The sequence below is a fragment of the Pteronotus mesoamericanus genome, unplaced genomic scaffold, assembly GCF_021234165.1.
Source record: "Pteronotus mesoamericanus isolate MK-2021 breed Mesoamerican mustached bat unplaced genomic scaffold, CSHL_Meso_final contig_24, whole genome shotgun sequence".
In the NCBI taxonomy this organism is placed as follows: domain Eukaryota; kingdom Metazoa; phylum Chordata; class Mammalia; order Chiroptera; family Mormoopidae; genus Pteronotus; species Pteronotus mesoamericanus.
The window spans coordinates 11,919,851-11,940,997 of record NW_026555100.1 but is presented as its reverse complement, the minus strand read 5'-3'; the positions used below and the strand labels follow the sequence as shown (position 1 = coordinate 11,940,997).

Here is a 21,147-nt window from a genome sequence, read left to right as displayed (position 1 = left end):
TGTCTCTGAACCCTACAATGCTGAGCACTAAACTCTGTCTTGAGTTTCTCCATTTTAATATTCTTATTAATTTCATCCTGCTCACTTATAAACGAATTTTGGAGGTGTATTTGTGTTACCCTTTTAGCATTGCAGGCGTAAGATTGTGAAATCATACAATAAATCAGAAGAAGCTTTGATGGTTGAGTGTTGATTATCAGAGTTAATATGATAATCTATAAAAACAGTGTTTCTGATATTGTAAAGTTCTAACAATAATACTGAAACTATATTAACATTTCTGCTTTTTTCTTTGTTTAGATCAACTTTGTTTTGTTATTCCAAACACTGATACATGTTAAATAGTTAAGAAAAAATAAAGTGAAACAAATAGTTATACAAGTCCAGAAATTTTAAAGGCTACCTTCCTAATTTTTGCAAACTATGGTTTTATTTCACAAGGTCTTAGTGAGAAAAATTTGCAATGTGAAAATCATTCCTGGATTTGCTCTACCTCTTCTGGTTATTGTGACCTTAAGTAAATTATTTGTTTTCTGAATTTCAAATTCTATATTTGCAAATTAGAGGATAATAGTAATATTGAATATTATAAATATTTAACATATATAAATTATTATACATACTGGTGGCTCAAAATTGCTAATGGTTTTCAGCAGTTTATTAAGATGAACATATAATATTTTTATTTTATGTATCTTTTTAAAATGTATTTATTTATTTTTTCATATACATTTGTCTCTGCCTACCCCCCCCCCACCACTTTCCCTTGCCCTCGTTCCTCAGCTCTTCCCCTTGGGTTTTGTCCATGAGTCCTTGCTCTATGTTCCTTGACTTTCTCCTTCCCTTCCTTTATGTATCCTTAGTGCTACAATTGACCTTCGCTAATAGTAACACTACGTCCAAATGGCAAGATCAATATCATAATAATAAGAACACAATCACAATAACATAAAATAACAACAAAAAAAGCTTGAATGCATATGTCATTCACACTATGCTTCCTTGTAATATAAAGCATTTGATCACGTTATGCCAGGAATAAGTTCTCTACCATTTTCACCTTCTTAACCTCTAGTTATTATTCAATTACTTCATAATTTTTACTTCGGTGGAAAGTCTTTTCAACTTCACTAAGGCAAATATCTTGCTAAATTTTTAAAATAGCACTTATCTCTTTTGTAATATTGTATTTACTTTTGGTTCACAGTGAAAGAAGGAAGCTTCAGCTTAAAATTATATACACAAGCTCCAGATTTGTCAACAATATTCATAGCAAACAATGAGGCTGGACTTGTTTACAAATAATCAGTCCTACCCTATCTCCTGGAGCCCTCCTGCCCCCTGACTCACAGAGTGTTACCAAACAGCAAGTGGGGCCCTGCTGCCCATCACCACCCTCTGGACAAAATCCCAGAGGCAAATGTTTGGAGAAAAAGGAAAGGAGTCTTTACTCACAAGCTACAAATTTTTGGAATAAGAGCTTTCCACAGACATTAGTCACTTAAGCTTATCAGCTAAGGCTAAAACCTTCAACTCTTCAGTTCCCCTATAATTTCCCCTGTTAGTTTTTAATTATCTTATTTCTGTAAGATTAGTTTACAAACTAAAAAAAAATGAAACATAAAATACAAAAGCTACAAAATTTTGGAAGAAGGGCAGGCTTCTGCCCCAGAACCCATCTCCTCTACAACACCCAGAGGAAAATAACCCTGCCACCCTCGGCCAGGCCAGGCCAGTCCTCAGCTGTGACCAGAGTTGCTTCCCCCATTTAAAATACTGTCCTTTGAGAAACGCAGGTGCCTGCAGCAGGACCACCCAGGCATCCCCGAGGAAGAGCAAGAGAACTGTGAGTCTCTGCCTTCCTTCTATTTAAATTTTCTGGCCCATAAATTCATGTGCACTGGAGGCAGCCAGCTTTGCAGCCAATCCCATCCTACAATGGCATTTCGGTACCTCCCTCGGCTGAGTCTTCCCCCAGTGGTAGAGAGATCTGCCAGGTGCTTGTTTACCCTCTCCCTGGGACTACCTCCGGCTACAGCCCCTCCCTTACTCTTCCCCAGGGATCTGATCAGATGAGATCGCTCTGAATCAGGAAGACTTACAACTGAACATTTCTCTTCCAAAACAAAAGGTGGAGGCTTCCTTTCTAAAGAAGTATAGGGAGTATATTCTGAGTTTTCTAACTTATAACATATACATTGAAATCCCAAATTAAAGTGTTTCAAATCTAGTTTAAGGAAAATTTCATTCATCCCATTTTTTCTTTGACAAGGGAGACAAAGGCGAGCATCAGTTAAGTGCCAAGTGTGTGTCATCTTTGCTTTGTCTTACTCTTAAATTTAAACAGAGAGCAAAGAAATACCATATATTTGAGGAAAACCTTCAACATGGGAAATAAATAGTAAGACAAACAGGGGAAATGACCACTGAGGAGAGAGAGGTTATTCAAGGAGAAGAAGAGAAATAAAGCTAAACTTAAACAACCCAAATAAAACCCCCCAAAAAGTCATGTGCCACTTAACAAAGGAGATGTGCTCTGAAAAAAATGCATTGCTAGGCTATTTTGTCATGGTGCAAACATCATAGAGTACATTTAAACAAACCTAGATGGTATAGCCTGGTGCACACCTAACCTATATGGTAGGACCTATTCCTCTGTACAGGTAAATAGTACACTTTCCTCTATCCTCTGGGTTCTTGACTAAGATATACCTGTAATAAAAGACAGATTAACAGGATAAACACAAACAAAAGTTTAATAACATGTATACCTCCTGTATACATGGGAGAGACTTCGGGAAATAAGGCTGAAGCCACCACGTTAAGTGGCACCTTCCGATGAAGACAAAAGATGAAGCTGAGAATGGGAGCAGTCAGTCTGGAAGGTTACCAGGAAAAGCATGGTAAACAAAGAGAAGGTTGTTAGGCAGATTTAAATCCTAGCCTTCAGCATTGGTAAGAGTTTCTAGAGATAGGTCATCCCCTTCTTCCTGGTACATTCCTTACCAGTGTAACTGTCTTTTACAAGGGGCAACTTCTACTTGGTTTTCAAAGTTTCTGTCCTGTCTGCTATTTCTTAAGATTAATCAGCATAAAATAATTCTTATGCCAAAGAAACACATTTTGGGGTGACAAATTCTGTTCCCTTACATTTTCTATGCTACAAACCTATACAGCATGTTACTATACTTAATACTGTAGGACACTGTAACACAATAGTAATTATTCATACAATGCATTGTATAACATTAGACCAGCTATGAAGTCACTAGGTGACAGGAAATTTTCTGCTCCATTATAATATCATGAGGTCACTATATTATACCTAGTCTGTGGATAAAAAGGGGGACTGTAATAAATCATAAATTCTTAACTGGGCAGTCATGGTGTAATCATGCCCCAGGTCTATAGCTTCTTTAGTGAAAGGTTTTGAAGCCAACCTTATCCATCATTTTTGTGGATCTAGGTTAACACACCCATGAAATGCCAGGAAGTAATACCCCTGGGAGGCACAACCACTGTTAGTAAAGCACATAATCTTAACTCTCTTGTAATTCCATCTTCACCTTGCTTTCTCTCACCTTTATTTGATTTCCCTTAAGTTCCTTCCTAAATTTCAAATGCATAACGGAAATTTCAAAACTGTTACTCTCAGGAACATTTGAAATCTTGCTTCCCAGAAATTGTTATCTGTTTTGACTCAAACTCATAAAAATTCTCTATTGGACGTTTCTCATGCCCAAAGTCCACCACTGACCAAACTGCTGTTGTGTGACTCCTGACTGTTCTAACATTGTTAAAAGGACTTTATGAAGACAGCGTATCCATGATACAAATATAGGGTGCTAGGGAGAAAATAAAAGCATTTAAATAGCAAAGAAAGGACATGTGAAGATAAAAAGTTGCATTGAAATAATTTTAATTCAGAAAAGAAAATGAAGGACAAGTGATGAAACTTTTTAGAGAGAACCTAAGAAATATATAGAACTGAAATGGGAAGAATTGGCATTCATGTTGTCTGCACTACCAGAACCAATAAGCAACGACAAGGATTGAATTTTTATGGATACTTTTTTCTGAAAGGGGAGCTAAGGAGTTTGGAAAAAATGGTAAATTGAGTAAAGTTGCAGGCTGGTGGTGATTTTTCTAGTACTTCCTTATCTGTTGCTCAACAATTCTTGATCTGCATCAGGGGAGTTCCCTCCCTGGAACCCTGGAACGCAATGATTCAGATACCATCTCCACTGTGCCAAGGTAGAATTGCCTGTGGACCTGTTGGGGTCAGGGGTCATGCAATGCAGTTCCTAGAATAACAGCTTTCCACATGGGTTAATCATTTAAGCATGTCCATGGTGACCAAAGCGAAAATCTTTAACTCTTGAGTTCCCCTAGCAGAATCAATAGAGAATATCAAACATTCAACTAATAGGAGCACCAGAAAGATAGAAAATATAAAAGTGATGGAACTTTCAAAGATGGAAAAGATATGGAATTCTCAGAGTTGAAGGGCACATCACGTTTGTCCTTCATTCCTGCTAGAGTTTCTAATTGGTCTCTTCACTTTTATCCTTTCCTCTTAAAAATTTTTTCTTAACTCAGTAGTGATCATTCCAAAATGTACTAAAGAGCAGTAAACATCTTTACTCAAAACCCTAAAATGCTTCCAATTATATTCAGAATAAAACCATTGTTTCCACATAAACTGATTTTTACTCCCTGTCACATCTTTGACCTCGTCTCATACTCTTCACCTCAGGCTCAAAGATCAGGCCTATTCCCCAGCCTGAGTGTTCTCTAATTTGCCTTCTCCTCAAATTCTTTTTCCCTAGATATCTGCATGCTTAACTTCCCCATCTGCTTCAACTCCTGCTCAGATGAGGCCTATTACAAACAGCAATCGGGGTCCTGCTGCCCTCTGCCACCCTCAAGGCAAAATGCCAGAGGCAAAGGTTTGGTGATGAAGGAAAGGAGTCTTCATTCAAAAGCAATCCCTTAAACCTATCAAGTCACAGCTTTAATCACTTAAACCTATCACATAAGGCTAAATTCTAAAACCTGGGTTCTCCTATCATTCCCCGTTAGTCTTTAGTTATCTTATTTATATAGGGTTAGTGTACATCCTGAAACAACCTAACATACAAAAGCTACACAGTTTTGGAAGAATAGCAGGCTTCTGCCTCAGAGACTGTTACCCAAAGAGTAAACCTGCCGCCCCTCTGCCATGCCAGCTTGATCCTAGGCTGTGCCTAGCATTCCTTCTTCACCAAAATACCATCAGTTGGGAAATGCCAGCGGCTGCAGCAAGATCATTCAGGCATCCTTGAGGAAGAAGAGCCTGAGAGCTAGTCTGAGAGTCTTGAGAGCCTGCGAGCCCATGAGCCAGCCCTCTGTTTATTTCCTTGTGCTCTGGAGGCATTCCGCTTCTCAGACAGTCCCATCCTAGACTGCTTACCGTTGCCACTACAAAATCCTACTATGGCCCCTCACTACTTTTCCACAGTGATCTGATCATTTCTCTCCATATAAAAACTAGTGAAAAGTGAAACTCCTAGCAAAACTGGTATTCCTCACTCTTCTCTGTGTTTTCATTTCTACATGTCTTTATAAATTATGATCCCTTTTACTTACTGCGTCCACTCTTTATTGTCTGTCTCTGTTCAATGGAATATAAGATATATGAGGTCAGGTACCTCTGTAGTTTTCATTTAGTGTTGTATTGAAAGAGCCTAGAACAGTGCCTAGGCAGAGAAGATGCCCTATAATTACTTTTATTGAATGGCTAAGTAAATATGGAAATGAAGCATTTCTCTACTGAGTGGCACAAGAGATGAAATACTGGCACTGTAAAGAAGAAACTAAAATCCAAGCATATCACCTATTGTGGAATAATATTTATAGCCTGAATAATATAAATAATATATACTGTTTTTAAAACATGTAGAATCAGTCAATAGAAAAAGCATGATGATATAACTATGATTATAAATTAAATTGCAATGTAAAAATCAAAATACATTCCTAAGACTTGGTAAGGTAGGAGGGAGTCAGAAAAAGTGGAAAAACAGTAAAATAAGTACTATGTCTTCATTGTACAATTGGGTGCCCAGATAAATTCTGTTCTCATCAATGAATTCTGATGATTAGTTAACAAAGTGGTTGTTACTAGACCATGATTTTTGAAGTTATACAGTTGGCCAACTATAGAACTGCACTAAAACAACTATGGTATAAATTTATTGGGAATCAAAAACAATGATCGTGGCTGATAAATTATAACCTAGCAATATAATTATTTAGTGAAACCTAGGTAACTAAGAAAAAAAAGTTGCTAAAACTGGTCATATTTTAGAATTTAGATTTGAGGCAGGAAGGTGTGTGTATAAGAGAAGACTTTTAAATAAGCCCTTACATACTATTACATTTTTCTTTAGCGCACAATATTTCTTTGATAAAATTATTGAAAATATATGAAAAGAAACAACCTGCTGAATGAATATTACCATTTACTATTTAGTAGACATTCTTTTCATTATGTATGTAAATACATGTATTTACAATGAATGACAAAAATAATTTTAGAAGTTTAAAAAGTGTTAAATGAGTCAATATTAATCTCAAGCACTACATGAAAATATTTCAGCGTTATCCAGCAGGGACTAAATCATATTATGAGGTTCCCAGCATACTCTTCTCAAGTCAATCATTCTCACTCTCTGATTCTTTCTACAATAGGACTCTGAGAAAGGAAAACAAAAGGAAGTATTTACTGTTGTCCTTTGGAGCTCATAGCATTGCTGGTTACACTATCATTAGTCCATTTTTTCATCATTTTCACCTAACCTTATCAGTATCAGTAGCACAGTGATCAGTAATAAAAAATTATCATGGATTTTTAAAAGATAATTTGAAAAGCTAGTTTCTACTCCTTCACTTCATTTTCATAATTCAAACAGAACATTATTTTGTCTATTTATTAGCTTTGCATCATTTATAAAACCTTAATTTATGCACTGAGTATTCCAGAAAACTCCTTTAATAGCCACTTACTTTCAATTTCCTGTGGCCTCGATATTATTCACCTGAATGAAAAGTGATCAGTTTTAGCCCATTAAAGCTCATAAAAGGAAAACAGGTATGCACTACTCATAAGCAGAACACTGAACTCTGGGTTAAGAGCACGGAATGAATTGTGTAGCTGCAAATCAGAAACTGTTGTGCTTTTTTGAAATATCTAATTATATTTTTAAGTCAATTTCATTATTTCAAATCACTCTCTTTCAGTTAAACATCTTAGAGTCAAACTTATGCCCCACTGTTGACAAATGTAGAGTGTTTTGGATATTCACTTTCATATTGAAATTTCACTCAGTGCTATTTTACAACCAGATCATTTTTCCTTTTTTCTTGTGCATTTTACTTCATTCAATTTTTTTTTTACTTCTTCTATCATGTATACTTTTGCAATCCAAATTAAATGTATTTCAACACAAGCAGGGAGAGTAATTACACAGCAAGATGGAAAATAAGTACATTTTTGAGGAGTCTGTAAAGCAGGAAAGGATGCAGGTAGAAAATGAAAGGGATGTCCCAGGGAAATGGGATAGTATGTACATGCACGGGAGTACCCCAAACGCCCCTTCCCTTTCACCTTCATTTTCCTTTGGGCGGCATCTTGATAAGTCATTAAGTCATTAAGAAGAATTTAGAATATTCTAAGAACAAAATGAAAGCTTATAGTACTATGGAAGTATGAATAGAATTTTTAAAATTAATAAATAAGTAAATAAATAAATAATCAAACAACCAAATAAAAGATTTGGAGGAAAAAGGTCAATATCACATAGGAGAGAGAATAGTAGCTATAGATGGGTAAGCAGTATTTTACACCCTCTTCTTTGTAATACTCATATTAGAGTCTCAACAGAAAATTCTGACTCATACTTAAATCTTTTTGATGAGATATTTGGGGATAAGTTTATATTACACATATGTCTTAATCAGTTTATGTTTTTTATTGACAATATATGAGAGAAGGCACCCTATGTCCCTTGCTGTATATTCCGATAGTTTAGCATAGGGGCTAAACTATGGGCCCCTATCGAGATAACTCTGCAAATGTACGAGGTAGAGTTTGGGAATAGGATAGAAATGAAGGATGGGCAAGACTGCCGACTGTGCAAGTTAATTGGTGATTTCTGAAAATTGAAACAGACGTTACCTCAGGAGAAATAAAAATGTACCTGATATCCAAATGAATGCAACAAAATATAATATAAACTTCTCTATATTCTCTGATTTTGCACAGAGGTACATGTCCATCCCCCAAATACCCCCTCACTCACACATACACATATGCAACTTAGTAAAAAAGAATTTCAAATGTTATAAATGGATAAAATTTTTAAAGTAAAAAATAAGTGTCTCTTTCACCCTTCCCTGATCCCCAAACCTCTAGAAAAACTAATCCAAAGATGTTTTATGGATATGCAAACATAGATGGCGACATACTACACAAGGAGTTGTATACATTATTATTTTCACTAGATAATGGTGAAAAATATTAAACATGAACTTAAAACTGTTATTTTTTCAAACACTTCACAACAGCATAAATGGGAAGCTAAAAATATTCCCAATCACTACATCCTATGGTTCAATCTCACACTACAGAAGGGGCGAAAATTATGTATGTTTAAAAGTTCCCTAGCTATTTCTGGTTATAGTTTGAGAACAACCATTCTAACTCTTGGGTTTACTTTTGTTAAAACTATTCACATGTATATAGTTGAATTTTCTAGGAGTTCAGAAATAAAGATTATTTGGTTTGTCTATATTATGGAGATACCATAGAAGTACATAAAATTTATACAGTGGTTCAAATTTTAAAATCATTCCAATTTATATCATATCAGAAACATTCTAGATCTTTACTGAAAAAGGCTTCTTCATAAACTCACTTTTATACAGTACTATGCCTTCTGAGTCAGAGTATTTTGGTAATAAATCTGTTTAAACTAATAAACATTGGTTAATATGAACAACACTCAGACTAATTGTGATGTACCTTTCCCTTGCACCCTAAGATTTTATATTACTAAGTATAACTTGACAGTTTCCATCAATTAGTTTATAAGGTAAAGTCATCGCCAAGTTCCTCTCAGTTATCATAATTCAATTCATTTTCTCTTCCTCATTTGCCTACTAAATAAATAAATACCCAACTCATAAAACGAATTCTCATCTTCCACTTAAAACATAGCTTTAAACTGAATATCTGATTATGGCCATTTCCTGCTTCAAATGCATCCAAGTTAGTTTTCCGTTCATGTTTCTGCGTCTCAATGTTACAAATAATACCCTCTGCCGGAGACCATTTCCTGTTTTCAATCGTCCCCTCCACATTCCCCTCTTCCTTTCGCACCAAGCACTGCCAAAGTGCATATTTGTCTCCTTACCACAGATGCTATTTTGTGTCTTTGAGCCTTTTTTTCACGCTGCCTCCTATACCTAGAGAGCTCTTCCTACCACTTGGTATTCCTCTCTCAAGACTCAGCTCAAGTAACTAACTCATCATCCAGAAATTCTTTTTCTTGATGCCACCCTATCCCAACCCACAGAACGATTCTCCAGAGCTTATAAAAATCCTTATCTCTGTTTGGATACCTGTACTTCCTGCATGTTTAATGATTGGTTAATTTATGTATCCATCTCTTCTACATGGGAATTCCTTGAAGGCAATGTATGCGTCACATTATCTTTAGGCCCCTATGTTGAGGCACATAGCAGACCTCAATAAATACTTATAAATGTAAATGAAGAAAACAATGAGGAAAGGGATGATATGGAAATGATTACATATATTATTAAGGAAAAAGAAATAGCATATAAACATTGAAAGTAAGTCACTTATAAAAAGGAGGCAAAAATGAAAGGAGCAAATATAAAGGGAAAATCATTGACGTTACATTGATTAAGAGGGATATATGAATGTGGCAAATGTTAAAAGAAATAGGAGAAGGGTAAAAAAAATAAAATGGGTGAATGGAGAATAGGGCTATTAGCAGACAAGATACAAGAAGCAGATTCTGGAAAGAAAAGGACAAAATTGACCAGTATAATCCAACTATGTCGAGGCCAGGGAAATAGAAGGAAAGAAACCAGAAGAGTATTGAGAAGTAATCACCATGGAAAATAGCAAACACAATGTAGGCACCTGGGTAGTAAAAGAAAAAAAGAGAGAGGCCAGAATAATTAAAGGAAGAGAAATGACTTAATAACAATACTAAAGAAGGTAACAGCCCCCTACACACACAGAGGAAAAAAAGAGGTAGAAATTATTATTTAAAAACATATCAGACAGTTTTTTAAGTACTGAACCATTTGTCTATTTGTAAGAATATGGAATTTGCTATAAACAATAGCTTAGAAATATTTCTCTTGATTACAAATAATGGACAAATATTGAATCCAACGTCAGCAATTTTGCTGATAATACAATTATAAAAGGGTACTATAAAGCTACTCATGCCATTTTAAGGTAAATTTTTCTATGTAGTTCTGTTAAGTGAGTTTTGAGCTCATAAAAAGCAATTGTGATTCAGTATCTGCCCTTAGCTGTAACAAATAAGACAGGTTTGAAATATAAAATGTTCTTTTCTCTCAGTGCACTGAAAGACTACCGGTCCCCACAGACATCTCAGAGCTGCTTCATTATACAAGGAGAAAGCTGGAAGAAAAGTACCACAGGCAGATGTTCAGAATGCTGTCAGAGCAGGTGACATTTATGTGATGTGACTCTCCTTGACATCTCTTGGTGTTCCATTTCAAATCTGAGAGATTGTGTTTTCTCTTGTGGGTTGCAATTGCCTCAGGTACCTAGACACTATCCATGTTCTTCAGCAGAGGTCAGTCAATACTCGTTGTTAAACGCCAGTCACACACATTTAGGAGCCAGCTGGCACATTGACAATCCAGCAATGCTCTTTCTAATCTAATATTTTGTAAGAGGAAATTTTAAGGGATATCATGATTATAATTATAATGTGACTAAAAAAATGACAGGACTATTTTCTTTTATAAATGTAGCATTTTAGTGCCTTATAATCACATTTTTTTAATCCAGAAATATCAAGAACACACCAAACCAAAATTTTATACCTATTCAAAACAACATCCCTTCAATATATGTCTATTTTGAAATTTGTTAGAAATGCCCACCCGAGGAGCTTATTTCAGACAATATAGGATATTACTTACTCCTCTCCCTACATCATCCATGATGTCTGATTTATGCTATTTAATGTCCAAAATATTTCCATCCTTTTTCTGTCATCAGCTGTTAACTATATCTTGTCCCATTCCCCAACTTTACATTACATGGGTGTGTCCCATATTCCCTTTGTTTAAGTTTTGTGAAATTCTGTAAGGAATGTAAAATTTTACCCCAACTCTTTCCTAGGGCTTTTTGTCCTGCCTATTCACATTATTTTTAACATAATTTAAAGTCATTTGAAAATAACAGTCATCATTTATCATGTCCCTCCTCTGCTCTGGATGCTCCTTATCTGCATTTTTTTGTAAGCCTCTGAAGTGAGTTTTGCTTCTTACTTAAATGACAGTAAATAAATAAATAAATAAATAAATAAATAAATAAATAAATTGAAGTTGACTGAGTGATGTGTCCACACCACAGAAAGCACCTAGTGACAAAGGCAGGATTCAGCTCTGGCCTGTTGGATTCCAAGGTCAACTTTCATTGTTAAACACAGGACAAACAAAGCATAGCCTCTTTGCATTTTCCACTATGTATAGTGTTTTCATATGCACCTGGCAAAATTCAAAGAGAAAGAGGATCTTCTGGAAAGAAACAGTAAACTAAACCAAAATTCATATATGCTTAGAGCTTTGGTGACATAGTTCATATTAATTAAGCAGATATTAGAGAGCTTCCTGTATACTCCAAGTCTAAAGAAACAGCTCAAAATCCAAAGCACTCCAACCCAGAAAGAAATGAGAGTCGCTCCCAGTATGCACTCGTGCCACAGTGCTAGCTTTTATCTACCTAAATCCTAAAATGCGGTTCCTTTGCCTTCTCCTCCAACAATGTGCGCTGAAAGCCTGGGGTGGCACCACACCGCCTGCTCTTAGATTGCCCTCAAGAAGCAGAGCATAAGGCAAAAAGATCCTAAACAAAACGTTAATAATTGTTATAATATCAAAACATTCCATGCATAGAACATTATTTATTTATTTTTATTAGAGTATCCCTAGTGACATTTTTACTGAAAGTTTTTCTTAGCTTCTGCTTAAAAATAAATTTTTTTAAAAAAGGTGTTCATTGCTTGAATCCTGTTGTTATTACGTGTTTGTACACCAGAGTAGATGGGAATATTGTGGTACAAATTAAAAGTTAAATCCTCATTTTCTTTTTGTTAGATTGAAGAACTACTGAAAAGATTAATATATCTTAATCTAGACTGCTAAACTCCAATCTGAAAAAAGAAACTGAAGTGTAAGTACAGCTCTATTTTCCATAGAGACATGACAAGTAGGGTCTTCAAGGTATAACAGAACACCTATAAAATATTCCCATCCCTAGGCCTATAAACATAGCATTTTTTTATTTCTATAAGAGAAATAAGCAATGTACAAGAATCTTTTAATAATTTATGAAAGAAAATCAGATTAATGAATATTTGATAGTATAATATCTTAAATTTTTAAATAGATATTAATATCCAAATTATATTTTTATTTTCTTCTCTTTATACATTGCCTACCTTGAGAAGCTCATTAAGTCTTAAAACTTTAACAATGATTTCTCTGAGAATAATTCCCAAATTTGAATCTATATTCAATATCATCCTAAACTCTAGTTCCTCTTTCCAATAGAAAATGAGATATTTTTCACTTGCATGTTTTCTTTGAAATCCAAAATATCTGTATTTGATCATTATCCTTAAAATGATCTTTTTTCCCTAAATACACATTCTAGTAAGAAAAATATTGCACCATCATGTCCCCCAATTCTCTATATACAACACATTAGGGTCATCTTCAAACACTTGACATTGCCAGGTTTTTATAGGTTTGGAGTTCCATTTCCAAGGCCTATGACATGCTCCCAGCTCACACCAGTACTGGGTCCTATTTCTGTTTCTTTTAACCATGCTCTACATTTCATGTTCTCCATTGGGGTCCTTTGCTTCCTTTTCACCAGGGAAATTCCTGCTCATTTTTTAACACCGAACTCAAATAGTTCCTTGTCTGGGAAGTGTTTATTAATTCTTGAGGCATAGCTGGTTGCTTCCTGGGCTCCTAATGCTTATATTTATTCTTCTCCTAATTTCTACAAGTGCTTAAGGGCAGAAATTAAATCCAAATCTCTATTTCATTTTTCATATAAAGAATAGAATCTAGAATAAATAGGCATTCACTAAATATTTTCTTCAGCATAAATGCATGAGTACATGAACGAAGAAATAATTCAGTGAACATTTGACTTCTCTTAACATCTTCTCGGCCTTTATTTCATGGCATTTTGGTTTTCCTTTAAACTATTTTCTTAAAAAATAATTCCCCTGTTTGTGTATATATTTAAAGTAAAAAGTCAAAAACTTCCATGAAATAATTGACATGAATTAACTCAGTTTCTTATCCCAAGGTCACAATATCTTGGTGAATTTTTAAAAACACTTTTTAGGTTACAAACAATTACAATAAATTATTCTTAATACAATTTGAATAAGTTCCCTAGATATGTAGATAAATAATGATAAAAGTATTTTTAATATTCAAAAAGCAAAAGAAAATATTTAATGTTTTCAAGCCTACAAATCAGTTATTTTCAATTTGTTTATATTTTTCCTGAATACAGTCAGTTTAATCAGATCAGAAATTTAATGAAACTCCATCTGAAGTTTTACCTTTCCCAGTAGGACATAAGAAAATGATCTCTGCAGACAATGGTGGAATTTGAGAGAATAGAGTATTTTCCTAGGGAAAATGTAGAGTTCAGTTCTCCCTTCTAAAACATTGAATTGTCAGGGATATCTAATTCTAATACTTAAAACTCTGGATACATTGGTCTCCACAACAATAGAATTCTGATAGTTCCTTCTTTTATTTTTTCTTTTTTTGTTATAGACAAAAAATATTTGAACCAAACAAAACTTATATGAATTAGCATTTGTGATATGTTTCATGTTTATAGTAAAAACAGAGTGTACCAAAATAAATGTAAAGATTTGAAAGCAGAGAGTAAGCTTCCATGAAGAATGTAAAAAGTCACTAAACAGTCACTCTGTCATGAGCAAAGGATGGTAGCCTCACATTTTAAGTGTCATGATAAGTAAAATGATAATGATAATGAATATTTATGTAGTTGCATCCAATTGACCGTACCCTTTTTGGCAAGACCAAGTAGAAAGGATCTGGCTAATGAGTCTGTGACAGCCCTGGTAGGGGTACTCAAATCAATTCCTGCCCAAAGTCAGGGAAATCAGTTATGCAATGTAAATATCAAAGATTGCCTTCAAGGTGGCTACTTATTCCAAGGGAAGGATGGAGCAGGTAGAGGAAAATATCTGTAACCAAGGTAGAGTGCTCAACAGAACCTAAAGACCTAGAGAAAGTAAGTTTATCTAGGGAGAGGTTCACCCTACCCCAAATTAAAAAGGACTTAAGCAAATACATACAAGAGTAGCAAGAATTTGGTATCTCTCTAAGGCCCCCTTCCTCTATAACTTCCCCTGGTACAAACACACACCTAATCAAAAGGAAACAATGGATGAAATTCACAATCTGAAGGTCCAAGCAAAAGATAAAAGAAGGCAGTGTTTAGACTGGGGCAGGGTAGAGATTTTATGTGTCATGTAACCACAAAAGACAAAAAGATCGTGATTTTCATGAGAGAATGGTTATGCCATAGGCCAAATAGTTTAGACTATATACAAAAAGTAAGAAAGAATGAAATGACTAAATAAATTGGGGGGGGGGTGGGGGTGGGATGAAAGGAACTCAGAGAACATGATGAAGTTAAAAATTAAGCATTAAAATATTTGGAAATGAGAAAATTAGATATAGGAATGGAAATGTAAGATATCAAATGTAAAAAAATACAATTTTTAGAATATACTCATCAAAGTACTGTAGAAGAGCAAATAAACTCCAAACTGCATTAATTAAGGATTCTTGAGCCCTGACCTGTGGGCTCAGTTGGTTGGGTGCCATCCCGCAAAGCAAAAGGTCACTGGTTCAATTCTTAGTCATGGCATGTGCCTGGGTTGGGGGTTTGGTCCCCGATCAAGGCAACTAATCAATGTTTCTCTCCCACATGGATATTTCTCTCCCAATCTTCCTTTCTCCCTCCCTCTCTAAAAATAATTAAATAATATTTTAAAAATAAAGATTCTTGAAACACATTGGGAACAAGATTAACAAAATTAGTAATATTCACAAAGGTCCATCTATTGATAAATTTCACTGTTTTACTTCTTTTTAAAAAACCATTTACTTTTAAATTCATTGCACTATCAGTTGAGGATACAGATGATCATAGACTGATTTTTTTCCTATAAAAATGAATATTTTGTTTTTAAATATAAAATTAATTTCATATTGCTTATCAATGATCTATCAATCACTATTACAGAGACATGACTATCACTTAAATTTTTGAGAGACTGAATATGCAAATGGGCAATGTACAGATTAAATATAACAATAGAATTTTGACCACAACATCTGCAGCATGTAAGTTAAAAGATTAAACCACAACTTCTATAGAAATTGGCCCAGTATGGTCAGAACTTGGGCAACAACAGCCAGCCTACCTATATTTGCCCTTGCTTTAAATTCAGCAACAATCAGAGAAAGTAAAATATGTTCCCCAAACCAATCACAGAAGATGTTACCCACCTACATCTTTCTCATGTCAATAAATGCCTACCTGAAGTCTCCCTTTTTCATTTCCCCTATTTGGAAGCTCTCCCTCTTCCCTGCTTGCCTTTGAGTCTCTACCAAAAGCAAAGGATGGCAGCTAAATAGATTCTGTGTGTTCTCATGGGGTGGGGGGTGGGGTCTTTTGTTTATCTCTACATTTTTAACAGTTTAGCCTTCTGTGCTCTCAGACAATGCATAATTTAATTCTATCGACCTGAAATCTCTGCAGATTCTCCCAGTACAGATCTCTTTGGCCACTTGGGAATTAACATAGCCATTTCACCAAATTTTCTCATTAATTCACTATGGACATTAAAATGCTAGATTTCAAGAAAGAGCGTCTGTGCTCTCACTCTCTGTTTTAATAAACAATTACTAAGCTGTTACAGAAGTTGAATTTTTACCAATTATTTATCACACCAGAATAATTGACAGAATTATTCTCCTTTATGTGAAAGCATTTCTCATTGACATTACTGAATAATTGTTTCTAGTGATTCAAAATTCCACAAAGTAAAACAAACCGATTCTTTATAGAGAGAATACTCATGGAAAAGCTTATATGAGCTTATAATTATGCCAGAACACTGTCCAGAAAAAAATAACAAAACATCATGGTAGAGCACAGAAAAATAATTCTTTCTCCCTGGTATAATATTTATTTCAAAAATAAAATGAATGAATGACTTCTTAAAGTTGAAATTAAAAAGACAGAAACATTTTCTTCACAATCTTAAATGGTCCTCATATTTTACATTTTCAATCTTTTTTGAGATATTTATATATATATATTTACTATATATGAGAAATAGACTTGAAAAGACTGATAAATCATAGTCTTATCAAGTAAAACAAAAATTAAATTCATCTTTATAGTTTAAATCATAAGATATGACTGTTTTTAAAAGAAAAAATATATAAAACTTACCAATATTTCTTATTCCCTGGCCTTGTGGGCTAAAAATTTAAATTGACATTGCTGTTAAAGAGTTCACCTCAAAAAGCAAAACAAGCCATGTTCAAAGCGATTGCATATTTAACAAAAAAAGGGATGTGAGTCAGAGAACACATGAATTTTTATGCATTTCCACAATGCTTCCAGAAAGGCCTTAAATCTGAAGCCCTAGCTGAATAAAGACAAGGTGAGTTTCTCCCCTCCCTATTCCATCTCTCAGAATTATATCTTGGAAAAAGAAAAGGTAGGGCTAAAAGTTTGCTTAAATGCAAGCTCGTGCCCATTGAATGTATGCAAAAGGTGACATTAAACAAATGTAGCCCCATTTCCAAATCTAGTTCTTCATCTGCCATCACTCTACAGCTCCCTCATCCAAGATCTCCTGTTGTACAGATGAATGCAACGTTGTTCTACATGCGTATTTATGAGTACTCTTTTCTTTTCTCTGCAGTTGAACAGTCTTCAAGGTATCACCCCCCACTGCCCGATCATTGGGTAGATATCCTGGGCCTACGAAACCTGAGAGCTCAGTACTTCACAGCAAGCCCCTTTAGATCCACATATTCATATTTTAAGTTAACTGTTGATTGCAACAGGCCATAAAGTTAGAGTGATGATATGCTTTTAAAAACTGGCCCATTTGCAGACAGATGGGCTTAGCTAATGATTTAACCAAGATTCTGAGCATATATTTAATTATATTATAGAAATAAGCCAGGAGAGTTGCCAGTTGTGGTATTAAGTACACAGGATAAAGCAGTTCCATTCTATCTTATGCTGCCCTACTCCAAAATACCCACTGTAGGTATTGGTATATCCTTAATACCAAAGGCAGCACCTGAAATTCAGTCAATGTTTAGTAAATGAAAAAAAAGCAAATATTCTAGAAAAGCCTATAAATTGTGTCAAGTAAAAATTGACAGCACATTGTGTCTCAAAATATAAAAATTTATGAGGATTAGGTATACTATCCTGGTATATTTTTAAATAAATATATTTTTAAATATTAGTGCTTAAAGCAGTATCATTTTGTCCAGGTATTTTCATTTTGTTAATTATATTAATAGTTAATACTGACCTTGGTACACTCTTAAAAATTTTAGTTTTTGACAAAAATTGATATGGAGAGTTATTATTTTTCCCCATAATTTTTCAGCAACTTAAAAAAGGCATACTATGTAATCACAAAAGGTATAATTAAATCTCTATAAAGCTTCACCCAGAGTCTGTCTCCTATTTTCTTGTGGAAAATGAATTAGATGTTCTTAAATGTTATGTAAACCATAAAATATAGAAACTGTTTAAGTTCATAACCAAGAGACTTCTTGGGAAGAATTTACCCGAAATGAGAAAAGGAAAGAGGGGTATAATTTATGGAAAAGAATTTAATAAGTATTCTAACCTCTAAATATCATAAAGAGAAAATTTCACACTCTTAATAAATCTCAGTGAACTCCAAGTTAAGATGGCAGACTGTCAAATAAATATATTTTTTCCTTCTCCAAACCCTACTAAAACTACAGATGAGTTTTGTTTTTCCCTTAAAATCTAAACCCACTAGGATGGAGAGAACAGGGAAAAGAGGCAGAAGCAAGAAGTATTAGGAAACTAGAAAGCAGATAACAAGCTATAAATGATATAATTAACCCACAAAAGCCAGAGTCCAAACCAGCAGTGGGAAAACTAGGAATCAAGCTGATTTAAACAGAAAGATTCACGTATGACTGAAATTAGGGGTAAAGAGAGAGAATGGAAGAAACAGTTTGAGCCCCTCCCCTAGCCCACACCACGCAACATCTGCCTCTCCCTCATCCCAGGGACAGTCTGAAAATTACTCTGTGAAGAGGGTAAAATAATCTTTGCATTGGAAGTCTTCAGACTTAAGGTGAACTATCTTTTACTAACAATTGGAATATTAAATGAATGTGCGAACACTTAATACCAAATATAGAAACAACCAGCCACACCTCTCTCCACACCTCTGCTCCCCGAACCCTTATCTTCTAATTAGGAATTTGGAAGATGCTTCCCGGGAAAACTAATCAATGCAAGGGGAAAGACTTGCTTTCCTCCAGCAAGTATTAAGTCCTTAAGTCTGATTCTAGAAAATACCAGAAACTGAAGAAAAGAAATGCTGAGTTATTAGAAAATGCCACAGGCTCAGTGTGATAAGGTAACATTGCTTCTGTGACCATGTGGATGGCTCTTCGCCAAGGAGAAATCATGTTTAAAACACTAAAGTCTGACTTTTGTGCTCTAGAAAGAATGTATCACAGTGGAAGTGACAGAAACGCCTTACTCTATGTGTAGTTGTGCAAAAACTGAGAGTAAAATGTGCTCTATGTCACCAGTTTAGGCTAAATGGCATACTACATGGTCAGTGTGCCAAGAGGCATAAGCTAAGGCTCAGAAATGGCTACATCAAGTTTACAGAAGTAATTTTTCCAGCCCCTGATACAGTATTTTTTGGAAATTTATCTTCTCCATTAGCCAGGACCAGAATTTTCAAAGTCTGTGTAATTATCTGGGTCTCTCAACTGTGGCTGGAGCCCTCCGGGCTGAGTCTCTGATAGCAGTGTCATCCAAAAGTCACCCTTCCTGCCTCACATTCCCAGAATTTTTTGATTTCCATCATGCTACCATCATGACCACATTTTTGAAGAGTTCTCTACTTCTTACTTCTTTTTAAAAACTGTCTATTTTCTAAATCATTTTATGATCTATCACATTCATCATGCCCCTCTCCTTCCTGTGTTTACAATTTTCGGAAGCCACCCCCTGCAAATCGATTTGAGTCACGCTCACCCTCCAGCCTCCACTCTTGTGGGTTTCTCACTTATGTCATCTCATTCTACAATCCAATCCCTAGATCTTGTTTACAGTCTAATACAAACTTCCCTTGCTTATACTTTTGTTCTGTGCTTACTCTGTACCCTCTGATAATCTTTCTCTTTTGAAATCCTGACTTAGTTACATCTAAAAGCATACAATGCATAACACAATTGTTGTTGTTATATCTAATGTGTCTATTTGTTTTCCCCTTGGGTAAAGGACTGGGTTTTCTTCTTGGTTTAACACAAGGGTAAAGACTTGTAACATGTAAGTACCCAGATTCGGAAGTTGGACCATCTCCAATTGGAAGACATTTCATTTGTGTATCCTTGAGCAATTTATCTGACCTCTTTTACTTTCTTTAACAATAAAATGGACAATAAAATAGTCAATCAAAATGTATGGAAAATAAAATAAGAAAACACAAATTCATCATAGTGTAGTATATAGTAAGCTTTCATTAAAGTTTATTATGTTATGCCTCATTAATAATAAAGTAGTAGTTAAAGAAAATGAGAAAACAGCATTCAGCGACACTGTAGAAAAGATAATTAACTACTTATTCTTTTTATTATTTTTTAAAAATATATAGCTGTTTAAAACCTGTATGTGGGATAGAACGTGTACTAAAGTGTTGACTATTTGTTGATAAATGCTGCAGAACCAGCTATGACCCCCATTCTCACAGGTCCTATTACATACAAGATAAAACACCTGCAATGAAAGAACTGCAATGTGGGTGGAATTAAAAAATAGCCTATATATAAAACTGCTAAACTTAATTCTCAGGAAAATGTTGTACTGTTTGAGAAAACTCTTGAAACAGAATTGGGAGTAAAAAAAAGAAAATAGCTAAAAAGAAAATTTTAGAAAATTTTCCATACATTTCATTTATTTTAAAACAATTGAAGACTTACCACAATTTAAAGGAACTGAAATTAAACTGAATCAGGGTTCAGTTCAAATGCAAAAGATTATCAGGATCCAAAATCAATTTTGCGACTCTCTCTATACTGCTATTGAACACACAATATTCCTATTCTATGGATGTCTTTGGCAGTGACACCTAGAGATTGTGAGAATGTCGGGCTGTTTAGCTTTTGCAAAACATGAAATGTGTCTATTTCCCAATGAGTTATCACTCTGCTGGGTTGTGAATCCTTTTCTAACACCTTAGTTACAGATTATGACACCCTCGAAGTCACTGAGCATCCTTTCCAAAGTTATTGTTCAGCATCTTTTCCCAATCAGATGGAAAGTATGTCAACAGTCAAACATTAATTCCTTTGGGAGGGAGGAAGATGCAGAGCAAGAAAAACTTCACCGAAGTCTGTATCCTCATCACCTGTTGATGACAAATCTTTACTCTTCCATCTTCCTAACTTCATTTCCCTTTTTCCCAGTCTGAATGCAGTTAT

At 34.8% G+C, this 21,147-nt stretch overlaps 1 protein-coding gene across 2 annotated transcripts in view; it reads right to left on the bottom strand.

Moving 5' to 3' along the window:
• CTNNA3 (catenin alpha 3) overlaps positions 1–21,147 on the bottom strand; it is a 1,483,556-nt gene that overhangs the window by 81,393 nt on the left and 1,381,016 nt on the right. The window lies entirely within an intron of this gene.